General features: G+C 44.0%; 1 long non-coding RNA gene across 1 annotated transcript in view; it reads left to right on the forward strand.

The window, feature by feature from the left end:
• Nucleotides 1–17,294: 17,294 nt before the first annotated feature.
• Nucleotides 17,295–19,057, forward strand: part of LOC127567285 (uncharacterized) — a 48,852-nt gene continuing 47,089 nt past the window's right edge. The window contains exon 1 of the long non-coding RNA XR_007955857.1: nucleotides 17,295–17,335. This is a non-coding gene — a long non-coding RNA (uncharacterized LOC127567285). The remainder of the gene's footprint in view (nucleotides 17,336–19,057) is intronic.

Genomic DNA, 19,057 nt, shown 5'->3' on the forward strand with positions numbered 1-19,057 from the left:
TCTTTAACGTCCATGATTATTGAAGCTACTTTGGCATTCTGTGAAGTTTAAATCTCAGACGAGGGACCGGAACTTGAATTGTCGAAGCGGTTGAAACCTAAAAAAGTTAATGCACACAGGGGAATGACATGTAAGCTGAAATAAAACTCATTTACTCATACAAGGCGCCATGAACACCAACTTCCTGGTCGAGCATCGTCAATGCAGTTCCTGGTTGTTCCTTGCCGGTCCCACATATATGGGGAAAATACATCATCTGTGCACGTTTTGTTGTTCAGGTGGTTGTATCTGACCTTTATTTCTACTTCTGTTCTCACAATTGAACACAATGACTGACCGACGATATACTGAAGATGAGGGCCAATGCATTCTGCATCTGTACACTGTCCATTTACCATAGTTGGTGAACGTACACATGGCAGTTGATACGTTATTGTCACCTGTGCCGAGATATAGTGTAAAACTTTGTTTTGCATGCCATCTTTCCAGATCAACTCAAAACATAAGCACCTCGAGTTAGTACAAAGCGGACAGCAATAAGGTAATTGAGAATATAGTGTTACAGTGACAGTGGAAATGCAATGGACGTAGGCAATAAGGACCATGACAAAGTAGATTGTGAGATCAAGATTTAATCTTAATGTGTTAAATGTATTATAATGGTTTGATACAAAGCTGTGCTTGAACCTGATGATGCGTGGTTCCAAGTGCATTTTTGCAGCTGGAGGTTGGGGGAGAGAATATCAGTGGTGGATGGGTCTTCGGTTATGTTGGTTACTTTGATAAGCTAGCGAGAAATGTAGACAAAGATCATGGAGGGGAGAGTGGTTTCCATGATAGACTGAGTTGTGCCCACAATTCTCTTCAATTTCTTCAGCCTCGGGCAGCGCAGTTGCCATACCAAGCCGTGATGCATCCGGATTAGATGCTTTCTGTGCTGCATCTTCAGGAATATGTGAGGGTCACGGGCACATGCCGAGGTTCCTTTGCCTTCGGAAGATATAGATGCGTAACTGTGTTTTCCTGGCCATTGTGCTTGGACCAGGACAGGATATTGATGATGTTTACACCGAGTAACGTGAAGCTCTCAACCATTTCCTCCTCAGCACGATTGATACAAGCAGAACCTATGTTCCGCCCACCTGATGAAGTCAATGACCAAAACTTCGTTTTGCTGAGATTGATGGAAATGTCGTTGTCTTGACATTACGAAAACAGAATCGTTTATATAAATGTATTAAATACCACAGAGAAAATGTTAACCAAAACCTTAACGTGACATAAAACAGAGGTGGTACCATCAGAGAAATTGCTGATGGACGAGGAGAGAATCAGGCCACATGGTCATCAGATAAGTAAAGGGTTGAGGACCAGCCTTCCGGAGCACCAATGCTGAGGATAATCGTGATGGAGGTGTTGGTACCTCTCTTTACTGATGGCGGTCTGTTATTCAGGATGTCAAAGATCCAGTGGCAATGGAAGGTGTTGAGTGATAGGACTATGAATTTTGAGATGCATTTGTCAGCCCCATGAATGGTCTCACCGCCCCTCTAGTGAAAGTATCTTCGGGAAATGTGATTGAGTTATTTTTCTTTGTTGAACATCAAGTTAAGATTTTAGTTGACGTTCTGTATCGTATTCTAATACATTCATACAAGTGACTCTACTTTCGTTATGTTAACTGCTAGAACAGAGAGCAGCGCATGACAGGAACAGGCCATTCGTCCCACTATATCTGCGCCGAGCATGATGTCAAATTATACTAATCCTTTCTGCCTCCAAACGAGCTATAACACTCTATTTCCTGAATGTTCATGTACCTATCTAAACGTTCCAGGAACCTCCCATACTCTACGTAAAAAGCTTGCCCCTCACATCGCCTTTAGACTTTCCCCCTCGCCAGTACTTGAACTGGTATTGCAATTATACTGATGTTTTTAGAAAGCTGGAACATTTCTCTGACTGCAAGATAACCTTTACAGTGTGGTTTTCAGATTCTTCTGCATTGACTGCAATCTAGGTTTTACTCAACCGGCAACTATTGGAGATATTAACGCCATGTGAACACAATTTCCATTAAGACGTCAAACAATCTAAACCCAGGTCGTGGCAGTATTGGGAAAAGACAATGACTTGCGTGTGCCTTCGTGAAGGAAGGGCAGTCAGTTCATCAAAAACAGGCAAGACCAGTGTGCTGGTAGTAAACTGCCATACTGTGTCACATTTCAGTTCTGTTGTGTAAACCAGTGCTGTAGTGCTTTCAGTGGCGATGCATGCGGATGTTACTGCAGTTATCTGGAGGAGCAGGAGGAGGAGGCGTAAGGAGAAGCAGAAGATGAAATTGATAATGGATTTGCTTGCAACTGTAGTTCGAAGAAGTGTGATTTGGTCAGAGGAATCGTAGTTACCCAAGGCCAACACTATTTACCAGTTGAATGTTGGAAATGTGTCGGCCAAACAATGATAGCATCATTGCCATCTATTGTCAGTATCTATCGCTACCCTGGACATAATATTTGGCAATATTATATTATTTTTCTGGTCGCATCACTCCTTCCTCTCACTGACACATTGACTATATTTTTTTTATATTCAGCATACCTGGCTTCGGACAATTTATCAATCATTTTTTCACCAATAAATGACTGCAATATTGGTTTGACGATTGCTTTGTTCAACCGAATCGTTACCTCCTGGAATTTCAAACTAAATATGAGAATTACGCGATTGTCATCGAGTCACGGAGCTGGACAGCGTGGCGGCCGGCCATCTGACCTATCGCGTCCATTTGGACGATTGGGAATCTATGTGCAATCATCCTATCTCCCACTTACTATGCCTTGCCGATATAAGGGCACATCTTAACACTTCTTAAATGTTGTCAGCTACCGACCATCAATCACTCACGATGGCAGTGCATTACAGGCATTCAGCAATAACTGTGTGTAGCAAATCCCCCTCATATCTTCTCTGAATCTCTCCTCCCCTTAGCTTTAATCCGTGTCGTCTTGCTTTGAGTACCTTTGATATGGGGAAATGTTTCCTGAAGTCTACCTTATCGATGCCCCTCATTCCATTATATATCTCAACCATGTCCCCTCATAATCACTCCGATCCAGCGAGAACAGACTCAGCTTCTCCAGGCTCTCCGCAAAACTGATGTGTTCAAGCCACATGCTGAGCAATCTTGTTTGCACATTTTCTACCGCTATTCCATCCTTCCAACAGTGTGGCACCCAGAACTGCAAGCAGCACGCACTCCAGTTGAAGTCGAACCGAAGTTTTATGAAGTTGTTGCATAACCTCCCTGCACTTGTATTCAATGTCCCGACTAATTAAGGGCAGAATCACATAGGTCTTCTTACCGACTTTATCTACGTGAGCTGCCATCTTCAGTGATCTTTGCAGTTGGACGCCAATGTACGTTTGTGCGTCTCTGCTTTCTGAGACACTACTATTCATTGTATACATCCTTGAATCGCTGGCACTCCAAAATACTTCACCTCACATTGATCGGGATTGGGCTACCTCTTCCATTTATCAGCCCATTTCACCCGCACATCAATGTCCAAATTTGTCATGAAACTTCCCTCCACACAATTCAAACTCCGCTAATCTTCACGTCAAGAGCGAATTTACTGATCATGAGTCTTCTATCCACATCCAAATAATTCACGTGCGTTACAGACAGCTAAAGACTCAATACCGATACCCGAGGAAAACCACTGGAGCAGGCAGCTAAACAGTGAAGCAATCTCTTACCATCATTTTCTGGTTCCTATTTCCATTACAATGTTGGATACAGCTTACCAAATTACCCTGGATCACATGGCCCCAAACCACTTTCACCAATGTCCCACGCGTGACATTGTCAAAAGTCTTACTGAAGTCCATGTAAACCAAATCTTCAGTTCTGCCCTTATTGATACACCTGACTACCAATTCAAAAATTAACCAGGTTCATCATAAACTAACTACATTCGATGCAGCGATCCTGGTTGTCTATGGTCAGGTCTGGTCGTTCCAAGTAATCATTCACCCTTTACCTTAGCATTTTGTAAGTTATCTTCCCTACAATCAACTCACAGCTTCTAGTGCAATTGCCACTCACCCCTCTCCCATCTGTCTATTACCCCCTCACCTGGATTCAGCTATTGCCTGCCAGCCCATGCTCTCCTTCTTCCCACCTGTTAATCCAAAAATCAATACACTTCGACATGCAGAGTCCCCTGAACATTCCCCCCGGCTTTTTCTAGCCCTGGACTCTTGTTCTTTCTCCAGTCTTGTTTTCTACCATTATGTCAGCAGCACCCTCCCAGTGCAACGAAGTGACCTCTAGTAGGCCATCGCTCTAACGGATTCCATGATGTTGTATCTGCTGATAGGGAAATTTATTTGTTCTAAGTCGTATTCTATGGGCTGCAGTCAGACACAGTCTGCAGGCGTGATCACCAAGGCCACTTGAAATCTTCCACATCCTGTCGCAAGAGCATGCCATTGCATATATCTTATCTGTGTCCCTTCATCTAAGAACGAAGAGGAAATTCTTACCTGGTAACCACTCAGCCCAGTTACCGAAGCCTGACGCTCACAAAACCCCTCAGATCAGCTGTTCTACCAAAGAGGTCCTTGACGAATTGGCCGCTCTAAAGATCACTTCTCCATCTCTGCTCTGTTATTCTCTCTCCCTCTCTCTTTCTCTCTCTCTCCCTCTCTCTCTCTCTCTCTCTCTCTCTCTCTGATTTTATATCTTGCCACGGCCGAATTCGCAGGTGTTGCTGTTTCTAAACACGACTCTCGTTCCCGCAGACGGCACTATTTTCACCTCTCGATGATGCTGACGCTGCCTGGAGTGCTGGCGACCCCGCAACTTGTTTTCAGGCCTCATCCGAAACCCAAATTTTCACGATGGGAAACTAGGCGTTGCCGGTGAGCCCTGTTATAACTGGATGTGAAGCAATGAGCGTATCAGGCATTTACCATGGGATTGGTGTCCTCTCGAGCCATAGGCGAGGTTCCAGAGGACCGGCGAGTAGTTACTAGTGTTCTACTGTTTAAGAAATGAAATTAGGACAATCCTATTAACTATAGACCAGTGAGTCTCCCGTCAGTGATTGAAGACACTCTGAGGGATTGGATTTATGAGCATTTGGAGAACCATGGCTTAACTAGCCACAGGCAGCATTGCTTTGTGCGGGCAAGTCGTGCCTTACTAACTGATTGAGTTATCCGAGGAGATGACAAAGGTAATTGATGAAGATAGATCTGTGGATGTTCTCGTCATGGATTTTACTCAGGTGATTGACAATATCCCGCATGGTCGGCTCATCCAGAAGTTTGAGATGCAAGGGATCCTCAGTGACTTAGCCGTTTGGATAAAGAATTAGACTGCCCATCGAAGACAAAGGGTTTTGCTCAACGGAACATAATATGTTTGAAGGTACGTAACTATAGTGTTCCGCAGTGATCCATTCTGGGACTTCTGTTTTCTGTGCTGTATATACATGACCAGGGTGGAAAAGATTGTGGGGGGGGGGGGGGGGTTAGTAACTTCGCGTACAATACAAAGGTTGTTTGCATTGTTGATCGTGTAGAAAATTGCCAAAGTATACAGCGGGATACAGATCAGTTGCAGATATGGCCGCAGAAATGGCAGACGGAGTTTATTCGGGCCTAATGTGAAATGTTGCACTTTAGGAGATCAAGTGTAAAGAGGCATACACAGTTAATGGCAGAACCTTAACAGTGTTGCTATACAAAAGAATCCTGGGGTCTAATTCCATAACTGCCTATATGTGGCTGCACACGTTGATAGGGAGTAAAGAAGGCGTATATCTTGCTTGTGTTTATTAGTCGAGGCATTTGAGATCAATAGTCAGGAATTTATGTTGCAGATTTATAACTCTGGATAGGCCGTATCTGGATTACTGCATTCAGTTCTGGTCGCCCCATCAATGGAAGAATGTGGGGCTTTGTAACGGGTGCAGAAGACGCATACTAGGATTATGCCTGGATTGGGGGTCATCTGCTCTAAGGAAACGTTGCACAATCTTGCATCGTTTTTTCTGGAGCGGCAGCGGCTGAGGGGAGACCCTGATAGATGTTTATATGATGTATGAGAGGCATAGATAGAGTAGACAGTATATTTTTTCCCCAGGAGCGAAAAGTCTATACTAGAGGGCATGCATTTCAAGTGAAAGGGTTTAAGTACAAAGGAGATGTGCGGGGCAGGATTTTATTTACACAGAGTGATGGGTGCCTGGCATGCGTTGCCAGGGGCGCTAGTGGAGGATAATTCGATAGAGAATGCAGGGTGTTCTACAGTGTCGGCAGAAGAGATTGGTTCAGTTATGTGTTGAATTCTCGTCTGATTAGTTCGGCACAACATGGTCCTGTGTTGTACTGTTCGATGTTCTATGTTCGTAACTCTCTGTCACACTTCCTTTCCTACTTTCCTAGTTAGCTTCATGGTTTGGGGGTTTATTGCCCTCTGCAATCCCAGCATCATTTTCAAGAAATAAAAAAAAAGATTTTTCGCACTTTTTAGATATTCTCTACAACGGCTTTGAGTTCAATGACGTCATGAGTAGGACATGGATCCAGATGGGCGATTTATCAAAATCTGCGTCAGATTCAGAGACGATCTGACAAATAAAATTGAAACTCTTCCTTCAGTTGTTCTGAATCATATACTTGTGATCTCTCTCAATTATGATTAACAGTCTGGGCCACGAACATATCAGTATATGTGTTGTCCATAAACAAGCCGCCAATGTGACCCTCAGGGCAGTAAATAGAAGGGTTGGTTCCTATCTTCATCTATTTGTTTAACGGACCATTTGAATGACGTGAATGGCGTGTCTTAACTCAATCGAAAGGTTTTACCTCTAACCTCCAGTGTTCGCTATGTGGGGCTTACACGTTCTACCTGCGACAGCCTGGGTTCCCCCGACTCATCCGGGTTTTTTCAGCAAGTCCCAAAAATCATTTGGATTAGTGGGTTAATTGGCCACTGCAAATTGCCCCCAGCGTGTTAGTGAGTGGTAAAATCTAGGGGTAATTGAGGGGAATGTAGAGAGAGTACAATGGGATCAGTACCGAACTCGTTTACATTGTGCTTAATAGTCGAGTTGGTGAACTGAAAGGCCTGTCTCAGTTCTGTACGGCTCTCTGCATCAACGGCTTCTACTTGTGCAGGACCACTCTTCATTCCAATGCGACTATTTCTGATTGTCATTTTGCAGGATTGTTATCGAGCGCCAGTCAATTCATTTCTTCGACCCTGTCGTTTTCCTGCAAAACAGGATTCAGGATATAACTGGAGCCCCGACTGCGGCACAACTAAGCTCCCATTCTTTCTCCTAACTCGATACGCTCGTTGTTGTCTGCCGGTCAGGGTTTCCCCCGGCAAATGTCTGGGGAGCGAAGTTACCTTGAAAATGCTCACTGAACTTCTGGCGGGAAAACTGCTTCAGGACTGAGAGTTTAAGGGAGATAAAGACTCATAGAGTCATAGAGCCAGTGTATCATGCAGCACTGAAGCACGTCCTTCGACCCAACTTGTCCATGCCGGCCAAGACTCCACTTGCTCATGTTTTGGCCCTTATCCCTTTAAACTCTTCCTCTCTGCACACCTGTCCAGTGTCTTTTAAATGTTGTTAATGTACCTGCCTCAAACTCTTCCTCTGCAGATGATTCCATAGGCTAAACTTCCTCAGGTTCCCATTCAATTTCTCTTCTCGCACCCTAAACCAATGCACTTTACTTTTTAATCCCCCAGACTTGGGGGGAAAGACTGTGTGTAATCACTCTGTCTATACCTTGCATAATTCTATACACTTCAATAAGATTACCTCTCGTTCACCTACGCTCCAATTAATAAAGTCCCAGTCTCCTCAAGTTCTCTCCATAACTCAGTCCGTCCAGTCCTGGCAACATCCTTGTGAGACTTTTCGAACCTATTTCCACCTTTATGACATCTTTTTTACAGCAGGGCTGTAGAAACGCATCATTTCAAATGCGGCCTCGCCAACGTCTTCTGCAGCTGCAACATTACCTCGCAGTTTTTCTACGCAATGCCCTGACTGTTGATGGCAGGCGTGCCAAATGTCTGCCTCACCAAACTGTCTACCTGAGACTCCACTTTCAGGGAACCATGTACTTGTATTTCTGAGCACCGACTGTTCTCCAACACTCGCCAGGACACCACCGTTCACCATGAAAGTCCTACCCTCATTTGTCCTCCCATAATGCAACATCTCGGATTTAGACGAATTAAACACCTTGCACTGATTCGAATGTCAGTATAAAGACGCGAGGAAGAGGGCTGGGCCATTAGCTGGTGTGTGATAGGTGTAGCTACGTGAGGAGGACATGATGTGCACATGGATTCAGGTTGGGGGGATTGTGCTGAAAGCGACACTGGGAGGTGATAGCTGGAGACTACAAAGGGCTGACAGTTATGGAATTGGTTAAGAAAGGAAGCTGTTGAGTGGAGCCACATAGAGGAGGGATGTGGGGCAGATAGCAACAGTGGCGAAGCGGAAAGGAGAAGGAACAGGACCATGGGGCTTTGGGAAGAAGGGAGATAACCTGTGTAAATCAGAAGGATATTGAGACAGAGGGGGAATTTTTCCTGAAATTTGAGGATTCAATATTCATGCGGTCGGGTTGGATCTTACCACGGCGGATTACGAGGTGCTGTTCCCAAGAATTGCATTTGGCCTCAGCCTGGCAAAGTACCAGAACAGGCAGGTGTGTGTTTGAATGTTCGGTAAGTTTAATTACATTTATTTACATTATTTACATATTACAAATATTTACATATTCCATCATCATTTTCGAAAAGCAAACAAAAATGTTTTTTCTACATTTCTCAGAAATTCGCTGTCACCACCTTTGTGTAAGAATGTTTTATCAATACTGTGAAATGCAATTTTAAGGAGTGCAGTTCTTTCGTTGACATGGATCGCTAAATAGCGAATGTGTCTGCTGCCCAAGGTTGCTGAAATAGTTGTCACAGTCATACTTCCAAGCCGTCTGTAACACTTTTCGCCGTGGCGCCTTACATTATTCTCAGCCTACATAACGAAATGAATTGTTCATCATCATATTGCTGGTGAATACTCACGGCTATCTATTGTAATCCGTGCGCAGGAAGATTTGTAAAATGACGCGACGGAGCTCTTCGAAGGAGTTACACAAGCAAAAATATATTCACTAACATTCTAGGGGTGCAAACACTAAAGATTTCCATCAGACCTCATGCAAGAACATTTATTCACAAATGCGCTTTGATTGTCTTTTTTGTTATTTATCAGATTATTACTGTTAATTTCCTTTTTATAATGAATTAACCTGGTACCAATCTGCATTCGCTGCTGAGGGAACCGCGGTCTCTCCAAATGTCTCATTCGCGATCTGGTGGCGATGGATCTTTGCTTGACTCACGCGAGGTATCAGATGACTGGAGGACAACAAACTCAGCCCCCTTTCCATGAACCGCAGAAGGGAAAAGGCTGCCAGCTGAGGAGCTGTGAGCCTAACATCAACGGTAGGGAAGGTACTGTAAAAACCTCTGTGGTAGAGGATTGATTCTCACTTGGAAAGGAAATCGAGACAGCCAACATGGACTTGTCAAAGGCAGATCATGTCTGACCAATTTGATTTAATTATTTGAAGAGGTAGCAAACTATATCGACGAGGCCAAGGCAGTTTTATAGTTCGACATGGGAAACTGGTACACAAGGTTAGGACCATGCGAAACAGAGCAATTTGGTCAACTGGATACAAAATTAGCTTGGCAATAGGAGACATAAGGTGATTGCAGAACGCTGTTTCTCTGACTGCTTGTCTGTAAATATCGTTTTGTAATTATCATTGCTGGGATCCTTGTTGTTTGTAATATATGTGAATGTCTTGGATGTAGATATAGGCGGCAAGATCATTAATATCAGGGATGACACAAGCATTGCATCAGTTGTTTACTCTGCGGAAGGTCGTCTTAGATCGCAGAGAGATATTAATGTTTTAGTAAAATATCTAAAAATTACTGATGGAGTTTAATACTCAAGGGTTGATATTACAGTATAGCTAAAACACTATCAATTGACTTCAAGAAAACTTTTCTCTTTAAACCTCGAGAATACGAGAAATCTGGAAGTTATTGACAGTCCAAACACAGTCAGTGAAACACCCACAAGTCAATATCAAGTCTTGCAGCCTCCAGGCTTTCAGTTTTCCACTCTCTGATCTCCACCGCCATTCTATTCTTAAACCTAGTTTTCCGACAGTCCTGGACAATGCATCCAGCTGTACCGCAATTACAACCTAATGCTGACATCTTTCAGGGCGCTGTACGTGGAATGGTGCAGGGTCCTTCACTAGTTAAGAGGTTTACTTTTCTGGATACGCTCTCTTTAACTTTGGCAAATAACCGCGCGATTATTTTGAGACTTCGCACCAAAATGCCAACACGCTCGTCGAGTCTCGTGGGAGATCAGCGCATTAAATTATAATCTTAAGGCAGTGAGAAGTGAAGATGGTATGTTCTCCAGGAACTCCGATTTAAAAGGTACGTTACTTTTCCGTTCTAAAGGAGTGTCACTGGGACGCCCTGTATAATCCCATACATTACTAACAACCGCTTCGCGAACGTCAAGACGTTCTGCGATATCTGAAGACCTTTGCTGGTTTGATACAAGTTTCGTTTTTACTATTCTACCTCAACTATCAGAACAATCTCTTCATGGTTGTTCTTACATTGATTAAAGGCAAGAAAAGTGATCTGATTCTGAAATCTGCGGAAACTGAGCTCAAAATAGCATATTATAGCACATAAAACTGTCTTCCGAATTGACGCTCCGCCTATCCCATGGGGCAGGTTTGTGGGGTGATTAGTGGAGACAAAAAGTGCTGACGTTGATGGAATCTTATGAGAAGGGGAGGTGAAGTGTGGAACCAAATATGAAAGGTGGGGGAGGCAGATGGGAAATTTATGGCGGAATGGACCCATTGGGAGAACTGTTTGGGTGACACGCAAATGTACTTGACGGAGGAAGGGAAAAAACTGTATGATCGGTGTGGAGTGGATAGGAAGGTGTGTGTGAGAGGCGCTGGACAGATCAGAACGAGAGAAAAGAAGGACAGTGAGGGAGAAGAGGGAGGGTTTATCTGAAATTGGAGAGTTCTTTTTACAGTCCGTTGGGTTGTATGGTCAAGCGGGACATAAAGTTTTAATCTTTAAATATGAGTTTGACTTCACCCTGACAATGGAGGAGATAGAAGCAGACAGATCAGTGTGGGTTCACTTCGGTCCTCTCACACATACTCTTTCTTACAGCACCCAGCACCTATCACCCAGCTCTCTCCCCACGTCCGCATATTCCGCTTGTCCATCATCACCACAGACTTCCCACTAGGTTCCATATACACTTAGCCCACTTCTCCCAGCTGTCCACCACCCCCAATTATCTGATCCCACCCATCATAATCCTTTCTTCTGAATTTCCATAATCAACGTCCTTTTGCTGACCATCTGTCACCACCCAGGCCCTCTGTCCAACCCCACCCCCGCTCTCCTCCCTAACCTGACTCCATCTGATCATCAACAGCTCCTCAGCTGGATCCACCTATCACTTGGCAGCTCACCTCTTTATACCGCCTATCTCCCATTTACACCCTTGGAGGGACTCGAGACGAATGTCGACGGCCCTTTTTCCGACACAGATGATGCCTGACCAGCTGAACTCCTCCAGAAACTCGTTTTTGGTACAAATTTCAACATACACCGTCTCTCTGTCTCTAAATATCGTCTCTAGCTTGTTCTGATATTCAATCGGATCTTGTTTCTCTTCCTTCCTCCGTTTGACTTACTGCAACCACATTTCTTTGGCGTAAGGAGTTCTGAGGGGCTCGGAGAGCAGAAATCCTTCCTGATTTCCACGTCCGCCACGTCAGAGCGCTATTTTCACAACACTTACGCCAATGAGACGTGTGCGTCAGCACAACAAAACATCACAATTACAGACCGAAGCAGGGTTCCTGACCATCCATACAGGAGGAGATGCTGGGAATGTCATTTTACGCAATATTCCGTGTCTTTTGAATGAGTTAATTATTGATTGGGATGGGAGGGGACGAAGTTTGGGTGGTGATGGGTCGGAATGGGGTCACTGAAATCTTAACAACCTTCTAGTTTATGTCATGGACCAGCAAGATATCAGGATTCTTTTCGGAATCTCTGTAACACTGGTAAGTTTGGTTGGAGTGCTTGCTAACACATCCATTGTAGCAGCAATGGAGCCGGGTGGTTACGAGGTTTACCCAAACAATCTACCAGAGTGAACTTCAGGATTATTAGCCACCAGTGCCCTCACTGCATCCCGCTTTCCACAAACACAGCATGCTCATGATTTCTTAGGCGACGGTGCAGATTGAATATGGCGGTGTACTTCAGCAAGATTGACAGGTTTTTTATATAGTCAGAGACTCATACAGCATGGCAACGGACCCTTCAATACAACTGGACGATCCCTTCAACATTTCCATCTAAGGTAGTCCTATTTGGGTTAAGACCGTATCTCGCTAATATTTTCCTATCCATGCATCTATTAAATGCTGTTAATGTACCTCGCTCAACAACATTCTCTGGTAGCTCATTATATATAAAAGACAGCCTCTGAGTGAAAATGTTGCCCCACGGGTACCTATGGACTATCCTCCCTCACAACTTAATCCTCTGTCCTCCAGTTTTTGATTCCCCTACTCTGGGAAAAAAGACTCTGGCCATTGACCCCATCCATACCCCTCATAATTTTATACTCCTCGATAAAATTCTCCAACACTTCAATAAGAAACTGTCCCAACATGCTCAACTTCTCCACATAACTCAGTCCCCCGAGTCCAGGCAACATCCTGGTAAATCTCTTCTGCACATTTTCCAGCTTCAAGTCATCTTTCCAATGCACGGTGACCAAAGTTGAACACAATATTCCAAATATTGCTTCACGAACGTCTTGTAATACAGGAACATGTCATCCCATATTCACTGCAGAACTGATGAAGGCAAGCGTGCCAAAAGACCTCTTCACCTTCATGTCCACTTGGGACGTCACTTTCATGGAAAAATGCATTGTACTTCCGGATATGCTGTCCTGCAACAATCCCCTGGGCCCTGCCATTTGCCCGTGAAAGTCCCACCCTTATTTGTCTCCCCAAAATGTAACACCTCGTACTTATCCACATTAAATTCATTTTGCCATTCCTCGACCAACTTACCCAGCTTATCATGATCCCTCTATAAATCCTGATAGCCATCTCACTGTCGGCGACATCACCTATTTTAGTTTCATCAGCAACTCTACAATCATGCCTTGAATATTATCATCCAAATTATTTATTGAGATGAAAATGGCAGTGGGCCCAGCACCGATCCCTGGGGAACACCACTAGTCACAGGCCTCAGTTGGTAAACAAACTTACACATCACCCTACAATCAAGCCCAAATCAAGTGTCCACTTATCCAGCTCCACTTATCCATGGATCCCATGCGATCTAACTTTCTACAGTAACCTACTATGTGGAACCTTATCAAAGGATTACCGAAGTCCAGATAGACCACATCTACCTCCCTGCTCTCAGCGACTTTCTTGTTTACTTCAAACAACTCAACCAAATTCGTGAGGCTTCATCTCCTACCCGCAACGCCATGCTGACTATCCATAGCCAACCTCTGCTTTCCAAGTGCTTATGTCTTATCTTTCAGAATCCCCTCTAGTAGCTTGACTGCAACAGATTTTAGGCTTGCTAGTCTACAGTTCCCAGGTTTTTACGGCCTTTCTTAAATAAAGACAGAACATTCGCTACCTTCCAGTCTGCCGGTACTTCACCCGTCGCTAACGATGATGCATATATCTAAGTCAGGAATCCCTCATTTTTTCTCTAGCTTCCCAGAGTGTTCACTGATCATCCCCAGGATTTTTAGCTGTTTTAGGACATCCACTACTTCCTCTGCTTTAATGTGGAAAATTCCCAAGACATTCCAGTTAGTTACTTCATGTCCCGAAGTGTTCATGTCCTTCTGCGGGCTAAAATCAGAGGAGAAACGTTCATTGAGGACCACAGCCATATCCTGTGGCTCCACACAAATACTTCCACTTTGGTCTTTGAGGGGCTTTATTTTCTCTCAAGTTACTCTTTTTGCTTAATATACTTACACAATCTGTCAATTAATCTTCTCTGCCAAAACTCTCCCCTCATTTTCGCCTCCGGATATCCTTCTTCAGCGCACTGCTGCATTCACTATACTCCTCCAGGGATTCACTTGATCCCAGCTGCCTGTACCTGACCCATGCCTCCTTCATTTTCCTGACAGGCGAATTAATAACCCATGTCACCAGGATTTCCTTCTCCTGTAGACATTGAGCTTCACTGAAACAGGAACATGAAGATCTTGAACACTCGAGATCTGCGACACGCTGAACATTCCGTTGCCCGCAAACAACTTATTCAAGTCATGTTTTGCACGTTCCTATCCAATACCGTCAAAAATTGCTTTGCCTCAATTTAGAAATTTAACTTGTGGATCAGATCTGTCCCTTTGCATAACTAATTAAAAATTAAAAGAACTGTGGTCAGTGGTGCCAAAGTCCTCCCCCCTGTCACCTCAGTCACTTGTCCTGCTCCATTTTCCAAGGGCAGATCAAGCTTTGCCCTGTCCCAGGTAGCATGAGGAAATGTTGTTGAACACAACAGACAAATCACACCCCGTCTAAGCCTTAGCACGGGAGAACTCTGAAATTTAAAATCCCCAATTATGACAAACCTATTATTCTTGGAACTTTCTGCAATATCCCAGCATATTTGTTACTCCAATTCCCGTTGACTGTTAGAGGGCCTATATTACAATCCGTACAAGATGGACATCCCCTTCTTATTTCTGAGCTCCACCCATGTAGACTCACTGGACGATCCCTCAGAAATTTGATCTCGACTGCTGCCGTGATGTTCTCCTTAATCAGAAATGCAACTCCACCTCCCCTCTTTCCTTCACCTTTATACTGCCAAAAGCATCTATACCCTCGAGCGTTTAGCTTCCAGTACTGTCCCTCCCTTCGCCACGAATCTGTAACGACTATAACATCACTGTCCAAAGCAGTTGTCCTTGCCCGGAGTTCATCCGTCTTACCTGTCAGGCTTCTTGCATTGAAATAAATGGTATTTATTCGAGCAATATTTCCTTGCTCCCTGCCATGCTACTGTCTGTCTTAGCTATTGACAATATTTCATTGAATTCTGTCTCAACTACCAGTTTTCTCTCTGTCTCACGCCTGCTTTGGATCCTACCATCTTTAAATCCAGATTAAACCCTAGCATTAGCAAATATGACCCGTAAAAATAGTGGTCTCCTCTAGTTCAGGTGTAAACCGCCCCTCTTTGACCGGTCTCATCTATCCCAGAAAAGATCCCAAAGGTCCACAAATCTGAATCCCTCCGTTCTGCAACTCTTCAGCCACACATTCTTACACTTACTAGCTCGTGGCACAGGGAATGATCTGGAGCTCACTACCCTCGGGTCCTGCTTTTTAACCTCTATCGTAACTCCCTATATACAATCTGCAAGACCTCACCACTTTCTCTACGTATTTTATACCAGGCAACGTGCACAATGACTTCTGACTGCTCCCTCTCCCCCTTGAGAATATCCTGCAACCGCTCAGAGACTTCCTTGACTCTGACACCGGAGTACATACACCATCCTGGAATCCCTTTTGCGGCCACAGAACCTCTGTTTGTCCCCATCCCCCAAACTATAGAGTCTCCTACCACTATAGTCCATTTTACATTTCACATCTACCCTTCTATGCTGAACCTTAAAGCCGGTCCTGGAGCCACAGACCTGGTTGATGCTGCAGCTTTCTCCTGAACGGTCATCCCCCAACAGCACCCAAAACGGTGTATTTGTTTTCAATGGGAATTCTGCACCACCGTCTACCTACCATTCCTGGTGGTCACCCAAATTACTGCAGCTTTCACCACAGGTGTGACCATCTCACTCTTATCTATGGCACTCTCAGCATGCGGGATGATCTTAAGTGCGTCCAGTTCTAACCGCTACTCCTTAACATGGTGTGCTAGAGCTGGAGCTGAAGTCTCCCTGAACTCCCACATCCTGCAGGATGAGCATACCGTTGCTCTGATTGCAATCCTGTTACACCAAATGTCAATACGAAAGTTGAAAACCCTTAACTGTGCTTACATTGACTTTGTCCAGACAGCAGAACTTTGACTTCAAACACTGCACTTTGCACGCAAACACGCCTTTTCTAGTAACGGCCGCTCCTAAATCGCTGCTCCGCTAGAGCCTGATTTCCTTTGTACCTGAAAAACAAATTGTACACTCTGCAGTGTCCTACCTTCTGCTACTATGGTTACTGGGTCTCAAAAACAAATCCTTACCTGCAAACAAGTCTTAAACTTCTTCTCGCTTCCTTCCTTGTCATTAAGATGTTTATTGTCTCTCTTGCGCCCCAGTTGTATCCCATAGCAGATCCTTGGGTCAGCACGAGTAACGTCCTGTCCTGGAACTGTCGCCAATAGAGGTTGTATATTTGCCAGAAACGACTTTCTCAAGCAAATTTATTTTCCCATCTGAAACGAAGTTTCACTGGGGATCCTCTGTGCCATCTCATGAATTCTATGGCCAGTTTCTTGAATGACACGAAAATTTCGTGGGGATCTGAATGCGACTTTTCCCAAACTCTGCATTCTCTATCCCGAGAACAGTTTGTAGAACAGCAATGACACCGTGCGGGTTACTTACAGAATCATCTAAAATACTCCGGTTTGGCCGCAGGGTGGGGGAGCGCGCATTCACGCCCAAACTATGGGCTTCTGTCTGTTGTTGTAATCCAACGAATTCACAGTGATCCCTCCCCCACGCCCACCATCTCTGGAGTTTTTGCCGGGTAACAAACGGGTTACACAGTCAACAATGTAATCGAACTTTCTGTGTGATATCTCTTTGGCCATGGTTCATGGAGTTTGTTCTTAAGCACAGGTAGAATGGCAGATGGAAACCTAATCAGTGTTAACAGGCGTGGATATACTAACAGCAGCAAATCAGCTAATTGCTGCCGCATCGATTTGCAGGGAACAGCGCGTGATTCAGAACCAGCCCCATACATGTTAAGGGGGAATTGGAATTTCAACTGATAAGGCTGTGGGTTGAGTTAATGATTATAAAACAGACCTGAAAATTTACTGGGATGCTTTAACTCATAGCACTCAGTCACCGCGATTCACTGGGAACAGAATCAGTAGCTTCCGTAAAAGGTAGGCCCAAGTATACACTGAAAAGGAAAGTTTTAACGTGATTAAGTCACTTTGAAGTTTTGTGGAACAGTGAAATAAGATTGAAAAATTATTTGATTGTCGCATGAATATCGTTCTGTAATAAATTAACTATTCAAGGAATTAATTAGTTTCTTTAGTTAATTAAACTAATCAAATTTCTGGACTCCATCTCCTGCGGAAATTTGGTGCTGTTGGGAGAAGTAATAAAAAATGTTACATGCTCCATAAAGTTTCGAATAACCATCAAACGCTGGGGACTTTTTAGAACCCAGCAGCCCGGATCCATCGCCAGGAGGAGGCTTACCCTTCTGCCCGTATTGATCTCACATTCTGGGCTTCGACGATGTCAGACAAGGTCACCAGAGGCTTCGTTTTACTTATTCCTTCACAGAACCCGGCTGTCGCTGGAGAAATAGACGTTATTTACCTTTCGTAGATTGCCCCACAGTAAATATTCTCTGTAATTGATGAGAAAATCTAAAAATGTTACTTTTTATTACAAGGGGAAAGGTTCGATTATATATGCCAATGTTGAGATCAGTTCTGGAGACCTGCATGCATTATCTATTTCCTTATTTCAGAAAGGGTGTCACTGGGTTCTGGAGGTTCCGAAAAGGTTACTAGATCGATAAATGGAATGGATGAGTTGTCTTTTGTTTAACTTTCATTCTATCCGCTGGAGTTTGGAAGAGTGAGGTTGTTTGATTGTACTCGCTGGATGTTAGAGGAAGCAGAGCGTTTAAACTTTGATTAAACCATAAACGATTCTGCGTGGTCTTTACCTAGTGGGTAGAGAAGATGTTTACTATTATGTAGGACATCCAGAACTGGGCATTGTATGTTGAAGACAGACGGTCTTGTGCATTTTTATAAAATCCCGCTACAAAGGTAATGAATATTGAAACTCCCTCACTCAAAAGAAATAGGAAGAAATCTTTCAAAAACGATCAGGTAGATTTGGAAAGATTCTTGATAAGCAAGGTAATGATATGTTTGAGAGGGCAGAGAGAGTTGAGGGGCTGCGATCACAATCGGATAAGGCATTTGCATAGTGAATGGCGGAGCAGGTTTGAGGAACCCAATGGACGACTCCAAATTCCTTATCCATGGAGGTATTCAATGTGCCAACGGTAAGTATTCTCGTCAAGAATTGACCCGCTGAATTTAATGTTCAGAGAGGTCTCCTTCGCTCACTGATGAGGAAAGGTTTGGTGCATCGATAAAATAAGGGCAACGTCATGGAAATATCCCAACAGGAAGACAATAAATAGACCCCTTAGTTTTTGGCAAGGAATCGTTAACATTTCCAGTAAGTGAGCACTAAACTAAAGGTGAAGGGCGTTGTTATTTTGCTTTGGACTTTGAAACGTGATTATCTCCAGGAAGTTGTAATCTCGACACAGTTGCGACCTTGCCCATTCCTGCAATGTTTCAGCAGGTGACAATTGTTGATCGGTTTTATAAAGGGATTGATGCCGAGGTTAATGAAGCTGCCGGCAGTAAGTGCAGCGTTAATATCTGCAGACAGAAACGGCCAGCATGAAACAGAAAACAATGCTGCAATTATATAACTTTTCACTCAGTGTTCACTCTACTGATCCACGTGTTGTTTCTGCCCAATGAAATCACAACAGTACTTGCCCTTCTCTGTCACTGGGGAAGTCTGACAAAGAATAAAGCAGATATTTTGGAACGTCCATT

Source organism: Pristis pectinata, unplaced genomic scaffold (assembly GCF_009764475.1).
Source record: "Pristis pectinata isolate sPriPec2 unplaced genomic scaffold, sPriPec2.1.pri scaffold_93_arrow_ctg1, whole genome shotgun sequence".
Taxonomy (NCBI): domain Eukaryota; kingdom Metazoa; phylum Chordata; class Chondrichthyes; order Rhinopristiformes; family Pristidae; genus Pristis; species Pristis pectinata.